This window comes from Notamacropus eugenii, chromosome 4 (genome assembly GCF_028372415.1).
Source record: "Notamacropus eugenii isolate mMacEug1 chromosome 4, mMacEug1.pri_v2, whole genome shotgun sequence".
In the NCBI taxonomy this organism is placed as follows: Eukaryota; Metazoa; Chordata; class Mammalia; order Diprotodontia; family Macropodidae; genus Notamacropus; species Notamacropus eugenii.
In genome coordinates, this window is record NC_092875.1 from 468,240,135 (window position 1) to 468,260,649 (window position 20,515).

Genomic DNA, 20,515 nt, shown 5'->3' on the forward strand with positions numbered 1-20,515 from the left:
CGAAAATCTTTCTTATGCTACAGGAAAGTAGGGGGGAAGGGGATGAGCAGAGGGTGGGGGGATGATAGAAGGGAGGGCAAATGGGAGGAGGGCATAATTAGAAATAAATACTTTTGAGGAGGGACAGGGTCAAAAGAGAGAATAGAATGAGAGGCAGGATAGGATGGAAGGAAATATAGTTAGTCTTTCACATCATGACTCTTATGGAAGAGTTTTGCATGACTACACATGTATAACCTATATCAAACTGTGTGCCTTTTCAGTAGAGATGGGTGGGGAGGGAGGAAGGGAGAGAAATTGGAACTCAAAGTTTTTAAAATGGAAGTTAAAAATTGTTTTTACATGCAACTGGGGAATAAGACATACAGGCAATGGGGTGTAGAAATTTATCTTGCACTACAAGAAAATAGAGGGGAAGGGGATGAGAGGAGGGAGAGGTGTGATAGAAGGGAGGGCAGATTGGGAGAAGGGATAATCCGAATGCATGATCTCTTGGGGTGGGCAGAGGGGAGAGATGGGGAGAAAATTTGGAACTCAAAATCTTGTGGAAGTGAATGTTGAAAACTAAAAATAAATAAATTCATTTAAAAAAAGAATACTGGGCAGAATGTGAAAGGATTCGAAGAAAGTAAAATTAAGGCCATTGATGTTAAGGCATGTACGAGGGCTCAGAGAGTTTTTCTAATTCTACCTGAGAATTTGAACATGTAGAAATACCTGAGGAATTGACAGTAGGAAGTTATTCCTGGGAATTTCAGATTTGTTTACCCTCTGAGGATGACAAATTACTTGAAGAAGTAGGAGCCCTTTTAATCAAGGGAGGTGTTCCTACAGAGACACTGAATGTCCCAATTATGTCCAAGAACTTCACTTCATTTATGAATAAGGTGGGGTATACAGATACCATGGGCCCCAAACTCACATTTTCTCTGGACATGAACCATATTTCCCAGGAGAATGATATTGGAAGATGGGTTTGACAGGCAAAAGTTCACCTGGGACACTGAAAGCCCCTAAATCAGACAAAGTGATGAGTCTGACAGATGGCCTAAGGGAGATAACTACAAAGGTAGTGGATAATGTCATAGAGGCAAGGCCAGATGTTTCCTGACAAGAATGTATAAAAACTTTAGCTGAGATATTTGAGGGGAGTGGATCAGAAAATCCTTATGCTAATTTTGCCTCTAATACTGAGAAAAAAGAAAAAAGCCCACTGAGTCCCTCCTTAGAGCAAATAAAATACATATATACAAATAAACACCATGGAGACTGAGAATGTAGGAAAAACTGTACTGCAGAGACTGTTCCCAGGCTGGGTACATGACCCTTATACATCTAATGTCCATAGAGCTATGCAGACACAGATACCATTGCCAACAATGTATGAGTTGAGACAGGTCCTCCTGAGCTTCAACTATCAATAGGCTCCAGGCCTTTGTTCCCTCCCCAGGATCCGAGCAGGGCCATGGCACCATCAGTGCTGAGCTCCAGTCGCAGACCCTGAGACAACTGGATGAGAGATACAGCCTCAAACAATCCCATTCTCCTTGGAGAGGGAGAAGACCAAGCACAGAACAATTCCATCAGGTAATCATCAGTTTTGCTACAGTTGTAGATCAGATGGCCATATTTATACTGGATGTACTGGCAAAGAGAATACAGCTTTGGTCATGGACAAGTTAAAATTTTTTGATCTAGCTTCTGGAAGCTGGAGTGGGCTTGGGAAGGAAGTCACCGTGGAGGAAATCATCCCCTTTCTTATTGATCTCATCACCTCCCATGGATTTAACCGCCATCTCTGTGCTGATAATTCTCAAATCTACATGTAGGTTCTTTAGCTAGAATGCCCAGAAAACCAGGGTTATTGTTTTAAAATGTTGATGCTTGTGTTCATACTATTTACTTCCAGTTTTGGACTTGCACCAGCTGCTCTTTGCAAGGGACTGCAAAGAGTTTTGACTCAGGGTAGTCTGAATTCCACAGTCCACTGGTATGGGAGTTTCTCCTCATTGGTGGAGATCCATGACCTGCTTGGCAGGAATGAGAGGAATGCTCCAGATTCTTCAGTCTATTGGGAGTGTCTTATAGGCTCTTCAGCCTCTGTAATCACTTCAGGAACTTTTGACTTCTAACTTTGAGAGGGAAGAGGGGCCATGCTAACGGCACCTCAGTTTGCTGAAGGGAGAATAAGACTCTGGGAAGAAGCTGGCATGAGAGGAGTTATCAGCCTCATTATATTCCTGTCCTCAGCTTGTTACACCAGAGATTTGGGGGAGTTTTCCCTTTGGGTGAGATTTGGGGCTCTTTCTTGTTTGGGATGAGTAACCTCCATTCCAGTGGGAGAAAGCCGTCACTCTGTGGTATATTGTCTCCGATGTATATTATCTAGTTTCTGTTTCACTATTAACTTAGATACGTAGCTTTTAGGTTGAGAGTAGCCTCCTTAGTTTGGCTGACTGCATCTTTAAAATTCATGAGATGGAGCAGTCAGACTTTTTCTGCCATTTTCTTTTTGGGCCCCTGTTCCATGTTCACCAACAGCACAGATGATAGGAGCTGAACCAATCAGAAGGGAAGGACTTGCTCCCAACAGGCCCAGGAGCAGGGGCAAAGAAGGGGGCAGCTGTTTCCCTTCTCTCCTGTCTTCCTCACTTTTAAACACTGGAGGTGATCTCCACAGAACTTGGGAGTCCTGACGGCCTTGGAGCCAGGATGGCAAGTGGGATGGTGCAGCTAGTCGATCCAGTGTGGAAGCCCGACCCAAGCCTGAGAGGGGTGCTCTACGGGAACTGAACGAAGCATGAACCTAATCTGCTTTCTCTCCCCAGACACTGAGGTGGCGCAAAGGGTCAGGATGATTATGTTTCCCACGTTACTCTGGTGATTCCCTGATTTTCTACATGTGGGAGTAAGTTTATAGATCTATTTTTATACCTTCTAAAATAAATATTTGTGCATAAAAGCTAATCTGACTGTTAATGGCTAATGGATTTGGGTACAGGCCACCACCTCCTACAACTGAGGGAATAACATGAATAGGGGTCAAGGTTGACTCTGTTATACATATTACCAGGGGCTCAAGTCCATGTGCATAAGACTCCACATTAGTGCAGAGTGATTACTCGATGCTCCATTCCTGTGATGGAGGCAGAATTGGTGAGAGCTTAGGAGAAGGCAAATTCCATTTCAGCCCCGCAGCTTCAAGAGAGAAGAGACCACATTCTAGATTCTCTTAAGGAGAGGTCCCTAAAGGTAGAGAGACTCTGGAAGGAAGCCAATATGTTGAAGGACTGGCACAATGATCATATCCTTATCTCCACTTTACCACACTAGAGACTTCAGGGAATTTTTCTCTTGGATGAAATCTAAGACTCTCAGTTGAGCTGAGATATCTCACTCCCTAGTAAGGAATGGTGATTCAGGGAGCAGTTTGAGCCTTAAAATGATTTCCCCTAGAGCAACAATATTTAGGAGGGTAGACAGAAATAATACTAGCCCAGTGCCTGTCTGAGGAAAGCAGAGTATCTAGTCTGTGGCCCCAAACTCCTGTTCCACTCTGGGTAGAAATCTTCCCTTGGAGAAAAGTAGGTGGAAGAGACTCCAGAGATTCATGCCTCCCTGACTCATGTCTAGGCAGACCCATGGGGACACACATGACCCACATGAACAACAAGCACACCATTCCCAGAACTGGTCATCTTACATCTCAGATCAAAAGCCTTCAGAGACTTCTTATGCTTCCTAACTAAAATTCAAATTCCTCTGTCAGTCTAGGGCCTCCACAGTAGATGAATAGCTTACTTTTTTTTTAACTGGAGCAGGAGAGGTTAATCACCAACCAATATTATATACAGCCCTTTGTAAAGCTTCATGTTGATGTGGCAGGGACATGGATCTGAAAGTAGGATTTGAACAGAATGCCTAAGTACTTTGCCTTATTGCAGAAGTAACAATCTGAAACAATCTCCACACTTTAAGACCTGCTGTACAGATCAGTGGTCATCAGGAGCCCACATAGGAATAGTGGAGGAATGGCAGCTAGGGGGCACCGTGGGTAGAGTGCCAGGCCTGGAGTCACTTACTAGCTGTGTGACCCTGGACAAGGCACTTCACCCTATTTGCCTCAGTTTCTTTATCTGTAAAATGAACTGGAGAAGGAAATGGCCAACCACTCCAGTGAACTCAAATAGGGTCCCAAAGAGCCTGATACTCCTGAAAAATGATTGAACAGCAACAGCAGCAGTACTGATCATCACAACAGTGCCTTGTACATAGTAGGTCTGAAATAAATGTTTACTGAAGTTTTTTTAACTGACAGACGTGTGCAAGGTAATGTCTTAGAACTAGATAGTTTCTGGCTGGGACTGGGCTGGAAATGGTAGCGTTCAGATATGCTGAAGTCATGGCACATTAAATTAGTCTTCTGGATTCCAATGAAGCCTTGATTCTGGTGGGAGAACTGTCTCGTCATATGAAACATTTTCAATGCACAGTCTTATTACCTGTCATTTAAAAATAAGTACTTTAATATTAATAGCTATTTTAATTTCCTTTCTTCAGAGCCCTATCTCTCCCTCTCTTTTCAGTCCATTCTCCCTTCCCCTTCCCCCCAGCTCCCTCACTACCTCAGCATAGTTAGGGAAATTTTATCCATTGACCATTTTTAAAGCAGAGACAAAATGGGAGAAAGCGACACACAGCTGGACTCTGTTCAATCCCCTCTATGTTAGTTATCCCAGAGGTAGGGAAAAGATGCCACCACTTAAAGGTTAGTCTCATTTTTCTCCTTAGCACGCTATAATATTCACATGTGTGTGTGAGAACATGTATGTAAGGACTTGCATTTATATAGTGTTTTAGAAGAGTTGCAAAGGTCTTCAGATGCCTTTTTTCCCCCGCTTTGATCTTCCCAACAACACAGTGTGGTAAGTGCTACAGTCATTTCTACTTCACAGAGGAAGAAATTAGATTGAGATCAATGAAACAACCTACCCATAGTCACACAGTTAGTAAGTGTTTGATATAAGATTTGAACTCCAGTCTTCCTGGATTATTTAGAATTGCTTATAACAATGGACACTGTTAGTTTCATTAACGTAGGTAGGTTACTTTGGCCTTACGCACTACTTCTTGGAAAGGTAGCCACCCTGAAGCTTTGCCATTGATCTCTCAAAGGAACAAATATAGATGACTTAATGCATCTCTTTAAAGTTGTATTAACAAGAATTCTAAGCATATTTATTGCCCATGATTTTTTATCCACAATGCTAATCTGGTATTTTTCCCACTGTACTAAGATACAAAGAGTTCCAGACTAGGATTTGGGAGATCTGTATTTTCTTCCCAGTTCCCACTAAGTCACTCTGTGACCTTGAACAAAGCTCTAAGTCATACCAGGCCTCAATTATTTCAATATAAGTCGAAGAGATAGAATAAAATAAAGACCTTCCCAGTGTTATTAATATGTGAACTATTTGAAGGCAAAGACTGTGCTTTTGCCTTTCTTTGTATTCTCAGCACTTACATAGTGTCTGGAACACAGTAAGTTCATGGTAAATGTTGGCTGACTATTAACTGACTCCCAAATCCTATGATTCTGTAAATGGAGGACTGGTACAGTGGGGTATCTGTGGGCAGTAGAAAAACGTAGTTTTGATACCTGGCTGCCTCATAGTTACAGGAATTCTCTGGTTTCAAGGTAATCAGGAGCCACACTGTGTTCTGATTAGGGTTGCATCTATGGCTGTTTGCCTGGTAGGTATATGTTGGAAAACCCACAAAGTGAATTCCATTAAGTGACTCTCCTAGTCTTTTGGTTCAAAACCATGGACTCACAGACTATTAGAGCTTGAATGCACCTTAAATCAATAAACAAGCATTTATTAAAATCTACTATATCCCAGTCATTGTGTTAACTGCCAAGAATACAAAGATAGATGAGGTCTCTACTCTCAATAAGCTTATATTTTTGGGGGGAGAATGACATGTATAGATAAGGAAGTCCAAAATGACAAAAAGAAGTCACAAGGGCTTCCTTCATCCCCTCATAAATCCACACTCTAGGTCCTATGTACTCTATTTCTGCTGTCTCTTTCCAGTCTGTTTCATCTGCTCATTTTCCGCTGGCCATTGTCCTAGCTCGGATTAAAATAATATAATCAGAAACAGATCAACTTCAGCAAACAGAGTACTACAGGAGAATTTCTCAGCTTTTAGTTTGTCTCTAAACCCAAAGAGACAAGCCGGGTGGCACTGGGCATCTAGATGGCTAGCTAACTAGAAGCTAGAGCATGGGACTTGGTACCAGAAAGACTTATCTTCATGAGTTCAAATCTGGCCTCAGGCACTTACTAACTGTGTGATTCTGGGAAAACCACTTAAGCCTGTTTTCCTCAGTTCTCTCATCTGTAAAATGAGCTGGTGAAGGAGATGGCAAACCACTCTAGTATCATTGCCAATGACTTAACAACAGGGCCCATAGGTACACAGAGCCTCCTATTTGGGAGGGACCCTGGAGATTTAGTCACTGTCCTCTGTAGATGAGGAAGCTCAGGCCCAGAGAGTGATTTCTTCAAAAGTCAATTAGTAAATAGTAGAGCCAAGACCTTGTAGCAGCAGCAGTAGACCCAAGTCTTGTAACTCACAATCTAGGACTCCTTCCATTACGCAATACTGACTTAAGGTTTAAATTTAAATTCAAATTCTGTTTAAAACAGAAAATGAAGCTTAAAATTTTTAACTTGTAATTTAAAGATAGAAATCATAAAGTTCCACTGTATCACAAACTGGAATGTATGATTACAATAAAAGATCTACAGTTTAAATATTTTTTAAAAATTTCTGCCAAATCATAGAACAGCATTGAGATTATTTAGAATTGCTTATAACAATGGACACTGTTAGTTTCATTAACGTAGGTAGGTTACTTTGGCCTTACGCACTACTTCTTGGAAAGGTAGCCACCCTGAAGCTTTGCCATTAATCTCTCAAAGGAACAAATATAGATGACTTAATGCATCTCTTTAAAGTTGTATTAACAAGAATTCTAAGCATATTTATTGCCCATGATTTTTATGATATATTTTAAATAATTCTATACATTTGAACTAGAAGAGAAAAAAACGTTACATAAAAATATGCAGTACTCACATTTTTTCCTCATTTAGACCTTAGAAATAACCACTGAGCGGATTGACTAGTAACATGAAATTGATGTATCTAAATTGTTCAATTAAAGGTGAGTCAGGTAATCTGGATACTATAAATGTAGAGATCTGACCAGGAGAAGGGGGTTGGCTGGCTGTATCAACAGGACCTTCCCCCATTGATGGCAACCTGATGAGGTCATGTCAAGGTGACAATATGTGGTAATCAACTCTGCAGACTCAGAAAGCTGATTTGTAAACAAGCTTTAGGGAACTCATTCACAAGAGACTGATTTGTAAATCAGAATGCCAGTTTAGATATTTATGGTGACAATTGTAGCTGCCAAAATAATGGGATTATGAGTCACCTGGTTAGGGCATATGTAGAATTGCGGAATCCCAGGGCTGGAATGGACCTCAGAGGCCATAGTCCAATAAGTGAATATAATTTTGTTACAACATCCTTGGAATGTTTTTTTTTTTTGTTGTCTTGTGTACATTGTCTTCTGTGAATCTCTGTCCATAGTTCTTCAGGCACTCTAGTAGATATAATCCATTAAATATCTTCATCACCTCCACTTTATATTCATAAGGGAACCAAAAAGTACCAGAAGGGCGGACTGGTGTGTTCACAGTACTATTTATTTGTGTCAGCTCTCCATATATTTTGGGTATTCAACTAATTCAAATATTTTCTCATTTTACCAATTCCTCTTCTAATTATCTTTTTCTAATTCTATTTTGACTTTATTTGTGCAAAAGCTTCTAAATTTTCTTGGTCAAAATTGCCTTTTTTCTTTTTTATGATCCCTTCTATCCCTTGTTTGATTGAGAATTTTTTTAATGTTTATTTATTTATTTTTAGTTTTCAACATCCATTTCCACAAAATTTTGAGTTCCAAATTTTCTCCCCATCTCTCCTCTCCCTCTATCCCACAATGCCTTGCATTCTGATTGCCCCTTCCCTCAATATGCCATCCCTTCTATCACAAACCTCTCTTCCCTTATCACTATCTTCTCTCTTGTCTTGTAGGGCAAGATAGATTTCTATACCCCATTATCTGTATTTCTTATTTCCCAGTTGTATGCAAAAGCAATTCTCAACATTTGTTCCTGAAACTTTGAGTTCCAACTTCTCTCCCTTTCTCCATCCCCATCCATCCCCACTGAGAAGGCAAGCAATTCAATATAGGCTATATATGTATAGTTTTGCAAAAGATTTCCATAATAGTCATGTTATGTAAGACTAACTGCATTTCCCTCCATCCTATCCTGCCCCTCATTTATTCTATTCTCTCTTTTGACCTTGTCCCTCCCCAAGTGTTTACTTCTAATTACTCCCTCCTCCCATGTGCCCTCCTTTCTATCATCCCCCTCCCACTTGTCCCCTTCTCTCCTACTTCCCTGTAGTATAAGATAGATTTTCATACCAAATTGAGTGAGTCAAATGTGAAGAGAGTAAGGTTTACTTTTTCTCTCTCACTTCCCTCTTTTTCTCCTCCATTGGAAAAGCTTTTTCTTGCCTCTTTTATGAGAGACAAATTGCCCCATTCCATTTCTTCCTTTCTCCTCTCAATATATTCCTCTCTCACCCCTTAATTTTATTTTTTTAGATATCATCCCTTCTTACTCAACTCACCCTGTGTCTATATGTGTGTGTGTGTGTATGTGTGTGTGTATGTATGTGTGTGTGTATAATCCCTCCAACTACCCATATACTGAGAAAAGTCTCAAGAGTTACAAATATTATCTTTCCATGTAGGAATGTAAATAGTTCAACTTTAGAAAGTCCCTTATGATTTTTCTTTCCTGTTTACCTTTACATGCTTCTCTTGATTCTTGTGTTTGAAAGTCAAATTTTCTATTCAATTCTGGTCTTTTCATCAAGAATGCTTGAAAGTCCTCCATTTCATTGAATGAGCATTTTTTCCCCTGAAGTATTATATTCAGTTTTGCTCAGTCGGTGATTCTTGGTTTTAATCATAGTTCCTTTGACTTCTGAAATACCTTATTCCACTCCATTCGATCCCTTAATGTAGAAGCTGCTAGATCTTGTATTATGCTGATTGTATTTTCACAATACTCAAATTGTTTTTTTCCAGCTGCTTGAAATATTTTCTCCTTCACATGGGAACTCTGGAATTTGGCTGCAATGTTCCTAGAGGTTTCTCTTTTTGGATCTCTTTCAGGAGATGATTGATGGATTCTTTCAATATTTATTTTGCCCTGTGGTTCTAGAATATCAGGGCAGTTTTCCTTGATAATTTCATGGAAGATGATATCTAGGCTGTTTTTGTGACCATGGCTTTCAGCCAGTCCCATAATTTTTAAATTGTCTCTCCCGGATCTATTTTCCAGGTCAGTTGTTTTTACAATGAGATATTTCATGTTATCTTCTATTTTTTTCATTCTTTTGGCTTTGTTTTGTAATTTCTTGGTTTTTCATAAATTCATTAGCTTCCATCGGCTTCATTCTAATTTTTAAAGAATTCTTTTCTTCACTGAGCTTTTGAATCTCCTTTTCCATTTGGCTAATTCTGCTTTTTAAAGCATTCTTCTCCTTGTTGGCTTTTTGGACATTTTGTCAATTGAGTTAGCTTATTTTTAAAGGTGTTGTTTTCTTCAGCATTTTTTTGGGTGTCCTTTAGCAAACTGTTGACTTGCTTTTCATGATTTTCTTGCATCTCTCTCATTTCTCTTCCCAATTTTTCCTCCACCTCTCTTACTTGATTTTCAAAATCCTTTTTGAGCTCTTTCATGGCCTGACACCATTGTATATTTATTTGGTTTTGCATGCAGAAGCCTTGACTTCTTCTGATGGTATGTATTGTTCTTCCTCATTCGAAAGGATAAATACCTGTTCACCAAGAAAGTATCCTTCTATAGTTTTATTTTTTTCCCCTTTTTTGGGCATTTTCTCAGCCCGTTACTTGGCTTTTGAGTGCTTTATCAAGAGGAGGGTATACTCTGGGGAATCTGTAAGTTCTCAGTTCCTCAAGGTGGCACAATCAAGGGAGAGGAGTTTACTCCTCTCCAGGCCTGCACAGTGGTCTGGGAGCAACCAAAACCTTTTCTGCCCAGAATCTGTGAGTAGAATTCCCTCTCCACAACCATCTCCACTTCAACCACACCAGTGCTCCTCCTGACCCGAGGGCCAGGCTCAGGGCTGAGATTCAGATCAGGTGCTCAATTCCCCCAGGGGCTTTAGGCAGAGGGCTCCAAAAATGGACACTGCCACTGCAGTGGCTGCTGCTGGTGGTCCAGATTGCTTTCCCTTCTCCTGGGTGAGGGAGCTTTCTCACTGACCTTTGAAGGTGTCTGTGACATTTGTGGGTTGCGCAATCTGGGAACTGCTGCTGCCTGTGGCTCCCTGAAGCCTGTTCCAGATCCTGTCCCTGCTGCACTGCGCAGCCCCCTCTGGACTGTGCTCCACTCCATGCCCTGTGCGATAGAACTTTCCTGTCAGCCTTTCAGGCTGTCTTGGGCTGGAAATCTCTTTCACACTGTCGTTTTGTGGCTTCTGCTGCCTTAGAATTTGTTTAGAGTCATTTTTTACAGGTATTTTATGGGCTATGTGGGGGAGCTTCTACAAGTCTGTCTTTCTGCTCTGCCATCTTGGCTCTGCCCCTTAATTAAGAATTAAAAAAAATTATATTTCTCCCCAATTATATTTTTATTTAATATTTTACTTCCCCTAGTTATGTGTAAAAATAATTTTTAAACTTTTTTTAAATTTTGAGTTCTAAATTCTTTCTTCCTTCCCTTTCATCCCCCCTCATAAAGACGGCAAGCAGTTTGATATAGTTTTTACATGTGTAATTATGCAAAAGATATTTCCATATTAATCATATCGTGAATGAAAACACAGACAAAAATATCAACCACAAAAAATAAAATGAAAAATAGTATGCTTCCATCAGTATTCAGACTCTATCAATCAGCTCTCTCTCTGGAGGTGGATAGATTTTTCATCGTATCCTTTGGAATTGTCTCATTGTATTGCTGAGAATAGCTAAGTCATTCACAATTGATCATTGTACAACATTGCTGCTACTGTGTACACTGTTCTCCTGGTTCTGTTCACTTCACTTTGCATCAGTTCATGTAAGTCTTTCCAGATTTTTCTGAAATCATTCTGCTCATCATTTTTTATAGTACAGTAGTATTCCATCAAAATCATATACCACAATTTGTTTAGCCATTCCATCTCCCAACTGATGGCTTTCCCCTCAATTTCCAACTCATTGCCATCACAAAAAGAGCTGTTATGAATATTTTTTTTTATAAATAGGTGCTTTTTCTTTCTTTTTAAAAAAAATCTTTTTGGTATACAGACTTAGTAGTGGTATTGTTGGATCAAAGTATATACATAGTTTGATGCCCCTTGGGCACAGTTCCAAATTGCTCTCCAGAATGGTTGGATTAGTTTACAACTTTAACACCAGTGCATGTGTCCCAATTTTTCCACATCCCCTGCAATATTTATCATTTTCATTTTCTGTCATATTAGCCAAACTGATAGGTGTGAGATGGTACCTCAGAGTTGTTTTAATTTGTATTTCTCTAATCAATAGTGATTTAGAGAATTTTTTCATATGAAAACTGCTTCATCTGAAAACCGATGTTCATATCTTTTGGCCATTTGTCAGTTGGGGAATGACTAGTTTTCTTATAAATTTGATTCAGTTCCTATATATATTTGAGAAATGAGATGCCTTTATCAGAGACACATGCTAAAATTTCCTCCCAGCTTTCTGTTTTCTTTCTAATCTTGATTGTATTGGTTTTGTTTGTGTGAAAACTTTTAAATTTAATATTGACTAAGAATTCTTAGTCCTAATTGTGAGAGGTATTTGATCACCTTTTAAATTTTTTTTATTTATTTCATTAAATATTTCCCACCTACATTTTAAAAATTCATTAATGAAAAGATGAAATTTTACCCATTGAAATAATTATTCATTTCATTTGCCTTCTTTCCATCTTATTTTTTATCACATTTTTACTCTTTCAACTCTTTAGTATATTGATACTAGTTGTCATAACTGTTGCTCATGATGTGAGATTTTTTTAAAAAAAGAAAATCAAACAACTTCAGAAACATGCTAATTCTGGTGCTAAATTCAGAAACATGATAATTCTACATTATTTATCCCTAGCTGCATGCAAATAAATATTTCATTTATTATTCTTCCATTGTTATTGGAAAGTATTTAACTTCCTGCTGTTTATTCATTTTACAAGTTGAATACCTTGTTAGCTTTGTAATTTTGAAGCTATGATTCCAATTCTTCCCTGTTACTAAACGTTCAGTTGTGTTCTTTGAAGTCTAGGCAGAAGGATATTATTTTGGGGTGACAATCCATTTTCTTGCTCTTTAGAATATCCTATAACAATTTTCCCTTTGCTTTCTTGTAACCATGGAATAATTCTGTGTTATTCTGATTTTTTTCTTTTTGCTACTTGAAGAATATTTTTCCTTTCAGTCTGCAAGATTTGTTTTTTTGTTGCTGTAGTTGTGAAATTTAACTAAGTGTTACGTGGCAACTTAAATTTATATTTTCTTTCTGTTGCTGTCCTATAGATTATATGACTTTTAACTTTACCCTGTGCTTCTGATATTTTTGAGCAATTTTTTTGGTGTGAATGGCATGTGGTAGTCAGTTTTTATTTTTCATGATGTTTTTCTGGAAGATTTATAATTTTTAGACCAGAGATTGCCAAACTTATGTGGCCTACTGCTTCCTTTGCAAAAAACAAATTACTCTAGGTTCCCCAGAATGTACTTTCTTTAACTCTGTAACAGTTAAAAAAAAATTTGCCTCATTTCAAACTACTACCACCTCCCCTCCTTGCCTTCTCTTCCCCTCCCTCATTGTTCCACTGCTCCCCAGGGGATGGTATCGACCACTTTAGGAACCTATGCTTTAGACCAGGAGTGGGGAACCTGCACTCTCAAAGCCACCTGGGATTCAGTCAAAGGGCTGCACCTGAGGACTTAGAGGGCCACATATGGCCTTGAGGCTGCAGGTTCCCCACCCCTACTTAGACTATCTCTTTCTATCCTATCTTTGGATTCATTATTCTTGTTCTGTAGAGCTCTCATATGTTTTCACATTGTTATTTTCTGATTTTGTTCTATTATTTTTCCTTCTGTCTATATTTTTCCTTCTCAATTCTGTTCTTTTATTTTTCAGGGAATCCACTGAGATAGTTTCTTCTTCTTTTTTTTCTAATGTCTCTAATTTCTAGTTTGCTTTGAGGGTTTGCTCTTAAGAATTCTAATTTAGTGGCTCTTTGGTGGGCCCTGGCCCATCTGTGGAGTATCCTGCACCAGACTCTTGGGTGTCCGTCCAGGCGAAGCTAGCTGCTTTCTGCCTCCTGCCTTTGCCCACGACCAGAGAGCTCATGAAACTTCTCAGAGTCTGAGCCCAGAAACAGCCATCCCAGAACTTCCTCTGGGTCTTGAAGCTGGCAGTTAAGACTGCACAAAAGACTGAGAATCTGAAAAATACTCATGTTTACGAAGTAGTTTCATTCTAAGTCCTCAAGTAGCTGATCTTGTGGTTGAAAATGATCCTGTTTATTCCAGGGTTATAGATACTATCTGATGCAGCACCGGGAAAACTGGGAATTGTCCATGGGAATGTGCTGACATTTAAAGTAGAAAAAGCTTTTCCAGAACACTCTGAAAGAATGTGGGGAGATGACGCTCCTGGAGTGTATATTATTGGCAATCTGCCTTTCAGTGTGTCCACTTCACTGATCATTAAGTGACTTGAAAATGTTTCCAAAGGAGATGGACTTTTGTTTATGGAAGAACATAGATGACAATGACTTTTCAAAAGGAAGTGGCTGAGAGACTGACTGCCAGTACAGGAAGTCAATAATGAAGTCAACTTTCCATCATGGCCCAGTATCTCTGCAAGATTCAGCATTCGTTTATGATTCCAGGCTAAGCTTTTGTTTCCAAACCACAGGTAGATGTGAAAGTGGTTCATTTCACGGACCTGGTACAGCCATGGATAAATCAGCCATTCAAGCTTTGCGGAAAAAGTTGTTCAGAGTACTTTTCAGTTCCGAAGGAAATAAGCTGGATGCTCAAAAAACACTGAAAAAATGTTAATGTTGGCTGACATGGACCCTGCTTTATGGCCAGCCCAGCTCTCCATCTTGCATTTCAAGAATCTCTGTGATGTTTACAGAAAAATGTGTGATGATGACCCAAATCTCTTCACTTATAGTTTCAGAGATGAACTCAGGCAAAAGAAAAGCAAGAAGTCTATAAAGCATACAGATGAGGATAATGACTTAGATTACATGTGGCTGTCATTTGGACTATAATAATGTGCATATTCATAATGTCAAATTTCAGATGTGGATTTTTTTTAACATTCACTCTAATTGGGATAGAGATATTGTGTTACACAGATTACGTAAAGACTTTTTCATCGTGATAATGTTTCAATACGAAGTGTTGATAAAAATACCAGTACTCAGATGTGACTTATTTTTCCTTTACTGTACAGGTTGATAGAGAAAATAAATACAATCCAATAAGAAAAATAAGAATTCTAATGTATTTGCTTGCCTATTTGACATTTTTATTTATTCTCTAGATGTTCTTCAGAACTCTGCAGGAGATCCTTGGAGTTGCTACATTTCTGTCTTTGCAGAGATTTTGATGCTATCTTCATCTTCTCTAGGCAATTATAACTCATTTTCTTTTGTTGCAAAGTACTTTCATACTGAGATTGCCCTTACAATTTGTTGATTATAAAATAAATATGAAAATGGCACAAATGCTAACTTCTGTTGTGTGCAGGTTGTGATAGAGGAGCTGGTGTTAACATGTTGAAAAGGTGGATTAAAGGTAGTAAATGACAAGTTTTTGTATTTCCAAGTACATGCTTTGAGATTGCTGTTTAAATTATACTTTGGCATAATTACATAAAATTAAGTTTACTTTTTTTATAGGTTGTTTACTTTTATATACTCATTGTTAGATAAGAAATATACTTTTAGAATATAATACTAGTAGATTCTTATAATATAGAAAACTACTGTAATGTCCAGGTCTAGTATGAGACTTTCCACATCCTCACTCACAGCACATGCCACTAATTTTGCTTTGCTAATGTTGATTCATTGAATTATGTCAGAGAAATCCTTCTTCATAATTATATTCACAAATCCTTGTTCATTTAGTAATTGATTTTTATTGAATGAATGACCTGTATATATGCTTAATATAGGCATGATAAGCCAATTTGTCAGGTCAGTGTTAAATTTGCAATATAAAATCAGTATTTTTTAAAGAATGCCTTCAGATACAACATCAAAAGAACTTGAAAGTTTAAGGAAATATTCTATATTTCCTTCTCTTAGTGAAAACAGGAAACATTTCTTGTAATGCTGGCACATTTCTTCCCTTCAGTTGGCTTTTGTCTTTCTCAATCACTCTATCAATTTGTTTTATGATGTCCTTGCTGAAGTTTTGCTTACTATCAATTCTCTATCTTCAGAAGGCTCAATACTGTTCTGCTTACCCCTAGCCCTTGTTGCCTGCTCTCTGTTGTATCAGAAACTCAATTTGGATGGGCTTCATTTCTCTCTGAGGATGAGAGTGGCCTCTTTGGACACTGGTGCTGGGAGATTCTGAGCTGTCCCCTACCTTTATAACTCATGGTCTTTTGAGTACCAGCATTCTTTCTGAAACTGACTTCTTTTGCTCCCTGTTCTGATGTCTGGAGAAGAGGGGTACTCTTAAAGAGATTAGGAGAGTCTCTGAGGATACTTCTTTGACTTGACAAGGTCAGACAAAATTACTTAAATAAGAAGTTGAAACTGATGATATGAGGAGAAGGTATATATACACACACAAAACACCAAGTTGACTTCAATGAGTCCAAATCATCAGATATGGACCCTCCATGTCCTAGGGTATAGGAAAAATAGTCAGAAGTTTTTTTTCTGAGTTACTGTCAATAATCTTTGAAAGACCTTGAGAATAGGAGAGGTGCAGAAGTACTGGAGAGGACAAGTGTTTAACCAGTTTTCCAAAAAGAGAAAAAAGTAGAATCTTTAAACCCTTAACCAGTAGGTTTGACCTGTACTTTCAGTAAAATGCTACAGTATATTATTAAAAGAATGGTTTATGACCATTTAGAAAGGGAAACAGTAATCATTAAAAGTCAGTTTGACTTCCTGAAGAACGGGTCTTGTCACAATAACATATCCTCTTATGGACCAATTACCTAGACTTGTAGCTTAAGAGAATGCAATAGACACAGGATACTTAGCAAAGCATTTGTCAAGATCTGTCATGGTATTCTTGTAAACAAGATGGAGAGATATGGACTGGGTGATGGAATGGCTAGGTAGATTCACAATTGTTTGAATGAATTAGTAAAGACTTTGGGGAGAGAGGGAAGCCAGGGAGAGGGCTGGTAATAAAGCATGCTATCTTCAGGTGCATTAAGAGAGGCATAGTGTGTAAAATGGGAGAGTTAATTGTTCAGTTACACCCTGCCCTGGTCAGACCACATCTGGAGAAATATATTTACTCTTGGGGGTGATGATCACATTTTAGAAAGCACATAGACAAACTGAAGAACGCTCAGAAGAGGGTAGCCGAAGCAATGAGAGCACTGGAGACCATGCCATATGATGATGGAACATGCCAGCAAGGGCAGACCAATTTTCACTCAAATTCTGTGATATTATGAAGTTATTAGGGTTTGACTTTCTTTTTTTCTTGATTACATTCAGATTGTCACTCATATCACATTCTAATGATGTTATCTTGGCTTTATCATGTAATATGGTGGAGTAGATTTCAGTTTTCTTTAAAATTTATAATTTTCTAATTATATTTTTGTAAAGAGATACTGGGCTATTTCACCCTACTCTCTAGAGTTTGGGAGGTTTACTTTCTTTGAAGACATGACAGTTCTTCAGTTTTAGAGGTAAATGTTCAGTAAATGCTTTTTGAGTTAAATTGAACTATTGCTTCCTATGCCCTGGGAGATGGGATCTTAGTTTTGGTATGGAACGTGGCCTTGGGTGAGTCACTTCATTTCTTCAGGTCTCTCTCCTCATTTAGATGTAAGAAGAGTGAAGTTTTTTACCGTAGACTTTGCTCCTGACCTATATACATAATAACAATTAAAAAAAAAAAAGAACAGAAATGTGGGCTCCATGAGTGAACAACTTTGACCTTGCCTATTAGGTTATCTTTTGTCCTAGCTCAAAATTTTCCGTGACCAAAATCAGAGACTCTGTGTGTGTGTGTGTGTGTGTGTGTGTGTGTGTGTGTGTGTTATTATTTAACCCCAAGTTAGATAGTTATCTGTCTGCATTAGAAGGCTTTGATCTTAGCCTGTGAACATTCTGTCTGAATTCTTTTAGTGGAGTGTGGTGGCTGTGACTTAAGGAGCTGCCAGCTTGCTCTTATCAGGGCAGGTTTAGTTATCATACTGTAATAAATTAGGAACCCGCTCAGTGAGCCCTTGGGAGAAGAGACAAGGATCAGTTAGCAGTGTGGTTGCCTGTTCATACATATTTCTTATGTATGGCCCCCTCAATTATGATCTCTTGATAATTATTATTTTTGCGCATGGGGGCAATAGTCTAATGCAGGTCGTCTTACCGAACTGCCATTCAATGCCTTTGCTTTGAATTAACTGTGACTTCTGACTGACTAGAAAAAAGGGGACACATTGATGAGGGCTCATGAGCTGTCATTTCAAGTGAATGTGGTCCCTTACAACATGTGAACCTTAAAATGCTCTTCTGAATCTCCCACATGTGTGAGCAGGTAACACAGCTGCTACATATAAACTAGTTGGATAAGGTAATCTCCAGCTCTTTCTAGATCTAAATACAAAGACCTTATGATTTATTAATCTATCAGTCTCCTCCCACTGCTATACCTCTGGTTCTTCCCAGTTACTTTTCTTTTCTTTTTTTTTTTTTATTTTGTAATGTTTAACAATCACTGCCATACAATTGATTTTATCCCCCCCCACCTACCCCCCACTCCCCCCCTCCCTCCCTGCGACTGCATACAATTCTGTATAGATTCTACATATACTTTCCTATTGAGTATATTTTCACTATAGTCATGCTATGTAGTCAGACTAAGATAAATGAAAGAAATCGTATAACAAATCAGAACATGATACACAAACACATACACATACACAAACATGATCTGCTACAATATGTGAGTGACTTCCATATTTCTCTCTCTGAGTGTGGCAGGCATTTTTCCTTGAGATCCTCCATTGGGATTTATTTTTTTTTTGGTAAGAAGTTCTTGTGTTATTACAAAAATCTAAGTCTACCAGAAAAAACTCTCACACACTGTGGTTGTTGCTGTGCATAAAGTTCTCCTGGTTCTGCTCCTTTCACTCAGCATCAGGTCATATAAGTCCTTCCAGGCCTCTCTGAAGTCTTCTTGTTCATCATTTCTTATGGCACAATAGTACTCCATTCCATTCATATACCATAATTTATTCAGCCATTCCCCAATTGATGGACATCCCCTTGACTTCCAGTTTTTGGCAACTACATAGAGTGCTGCTATAAATATTTTTGTACATGTGGGACCCTTTCCCATTTTTATGATCTCTTGGGGATATAGTCCTAGTAGCGATATTGCTGGGTCAAAGGGTATGCACATTTTTGTAGCCCTTTGGGCATAGTTCCAAATTGCTCTCCAGAATGGTTGGATGCGCTCGCAGCTCCACCAACAATGAATTAGTGTTCCAACTTTCCCACATCCTCTCCAGCATTTATCATTTTCTTGTTCTGTCATGTTTGCCAATCTTATAGGTGTGATGTGGTACCTCAGAGTTGTTTTGATTTGCATCTCTCTAACCAATAGTGATTTAGAGCATTTTTTCATATGATTATAGATAGCCTTAACCTCTTCCTCTGAAAATTGCCTGTTCATATCCTTTGACCATTTATCAATTGGGGAATGACTTGTATGATTATACATTTGAATCAGTTCTCTATATATTCTAGAAATGAGGCCTTTATCCCCGAGCTTAGCTGTAAAAATTCTTTCCCAATTTACTACATCCCTCCGGATTTTGGTTGCATTGGGTTTGGTTGTGCAAAAACTTCTCAGTTTAATGTAATCAAAGTTATCCATTTTGCATTTCATAATGCATTCTATCTCTCCTTTAGTAAAGAATTCTTCCCTTCTCCATAGATCTGATAAATACACTATTCCTTGCTTCTCCAGTTTATTCATGGTATCAATCTTTATACCTAAATCATGTACCCATTTGGACTTTATTCTTGTGTACGGTGTCAGGTATGGGTCTATGCCTAATTTCTGCCACACTGTTATCCAGTTTTCCCAGCAATTTTTGTCAAACAATGAGTTCTTATCCCAGAAGCTGGGGTCCTTGGGTTTATCAAACAGAAGGTTGCTATATTGCTTGCCTACTGCATCTTGAGTGCCAAGTCTATTCCACTTGTCTACCTCTCTGTTTCTCCAGTTACTTTTCAAATCAGTGGGAACTTTACCAGGGAAACAGGCTATGAGCAGGCTCTGTCACTGATCTGAGGTCTGATTTATTCTATAGGCTTCTGCCTCTTTGGTACTCTCATACCTTAGGGTTAGTAAGTCCCCACTCCTTACTCTTCATCTGTCCTTTAGTCACCTACACTTGCCTAGGAGACAACACACTTTTCTCCTGCCACCTCACTCTGTACTCTAAATCCAATGTATTTCAGTGCTCCCCTCTGCTTCTCTCCTCTACCCAGCCCCATCCTTCCCTGTCCACCTCAGCCACTATGCCCTCTAGAACCCCACAGGATCATAGATGTGCAACTTTAAAGGACATTAGAAGCTGTTTAGTCCAACACTTTTATTTTACAGATGAAGAAACTGAGGTCCAGGAAAGTTAAGTGAGTTGCCCAGGGTCATATAGATAGAAGTATAAGGTAACAAATTCCTTATAACCCTCAGCCACTTCCTCTTATAATAAACATATATATATAGTTATATAGTTATATATGTGAATACTTTAAAAACAACTATGATTTCATTGGTGTGACATTCTCTAAAGCAGTGCAGACTAAACTTCTCTGTGCTTTAATAGGTAGATGGAATCAGTCAAATAGCCTCACTTGAGGACCTACAGGGCCACATGTGGCCTTGAGGCCACAGGTTCCCCTGACTTAGAAGAAGAGAAGCAAAAAAACAGCATTAAAAGAAAATATGCTCACTGTGCAAACAACAACATGGATCTCAAAGACAGAGTGCACAGAGACAACCCAAGAACTATGTCTCCCAGAAGAATGTGATGAGACAAAAAACCTTGATACTCTAATAAGGACATAATAGAGGA

The 20,515-nt window shown here is 38.7% G+C and overlaps 1 pseudogene; it reads left to right on the plus strand.

Moving 5' to 3' along the window:
- Nucleotides 1–14,701, plus strand: part of LOC140502718 (dimethyladenosine transferase 1, mitochondrial pseudogene) — a 29,835-nt pseudogene extending 15,134 nt beyond the window's left edge.
- The last annotated feature ends 5,814 nt before the right edge of the window (nucleotides 14,702–20,515 follow it).